Here is a 1,248-nt window from a genome sequence, read left to right on the forward strand (position 1 = left end):
TATTTTCTTTTCAAAAATTTTTCAAAAATCTTTTTCAAAATTTTTCTTTTCTTTTTCGTTTTTCCAAACTTTATTTTCAAAAAATATAATAAAAATACAAAAAAATAATAAAATCATAAAAATCAAAAATATTTTGTGTTTCTTGCTTGAGTCTTGAGTCAATTTTTAAGTTTGGTGTCAATTGCATATTTTTTTAAAATTTATGCATTATTTTCGAAAATTCCATGCATTCATAGTGTTCTTCATGATCTTCAAGTTGTTCTTGACAAGTCTTCTTGTTTGATCTTGATGTTTTTTTGTTTTGTGTTGTTTGTTGTTTTTCATATGCATTTTTCGCTTGTTAGAGTCCATGCATTAAAGATTTCTAAGTTTGGTGTCTTGCATGTTTTCTTTGCATCAAAAATTTTTCAAAAATATGTTCTTGATGTTCATCATGATCTTCAAAGTGTTCTTGGTGTTCATCTTGACATTCATAGTGTTCTTGCATGCATTCCTTGTTTTGATCCAAAAAGAAAAGAGAAAAACACAATTATGACGTTTTAATTTTCATTATTTTTCTCTCTCATAATTAAAATTTCAAAAATCAAAAAAATATATTTTCCTTGATTTTCTCATTATTTTCGAAAATTTGAGTTGACTTAGTCAAAAATTTTCAAAATTAGTTGTTTCTTACAAGTCAAGTAAAATTTTCAAAAATTTAAAAATCTTATCTTTTCAAAATCTTTTTCAAAAATCATATCTTTTCCAATTTTTCCTCTTTTTTCGAAAAATTCAAAAAACTCTTTTTCAATTTGTTTTCAAAATCTTTTTCTTATCTTTATATCATATTTTCGAAATTATGCTAACAATTAATGTGATTGATTCAAAAATTTGAAGTTTGTTACTTTCTTGTTAAGAAAGGTTCAATCTTTAAATTCTAGAACCATATCTTTTAGTTTCTTGGTAGTCAAGTAATCAATTTTAATTTTAAAAATCAAATCTTTTTCAAAACAAATTTCAATCATATCTTTTCAATCATATATTTTTTTTTCAAATCATATCTTTGTCAATCATATCTTTTTCAAAATTAATTTCAAAAAAATACTAACCTCTTTTTCAAAATTATTTTCAAAATTCTCCCTCTCTTTTCTTATTCTATTTAATTATTTATTTACTAACAATTCTCTTCACCTCTCTTCATCTAAAAATCCGAACCCACTCTTCTTCATTCTTCTCCCCTTTCTTTTTCTACTAACATAAAGGAATCTC

The sequence above is a fragment of the Arachis duranensis genome, chromosome 2 (assembly GCF_000817695.3).
Source record: "Arachis duranensis cultivar V14167 chromosome 2, aradu.V14167.gnm2.J7QH, whole genome shotgun sequence".
In the NCBI taxonomy this organism is placed as follows: Eukaryota; Viridiplantae; Streptophyta; class Magnoliopsida; order Fabales; family Fabaceae; genus Arachis; species Arachis duranensis.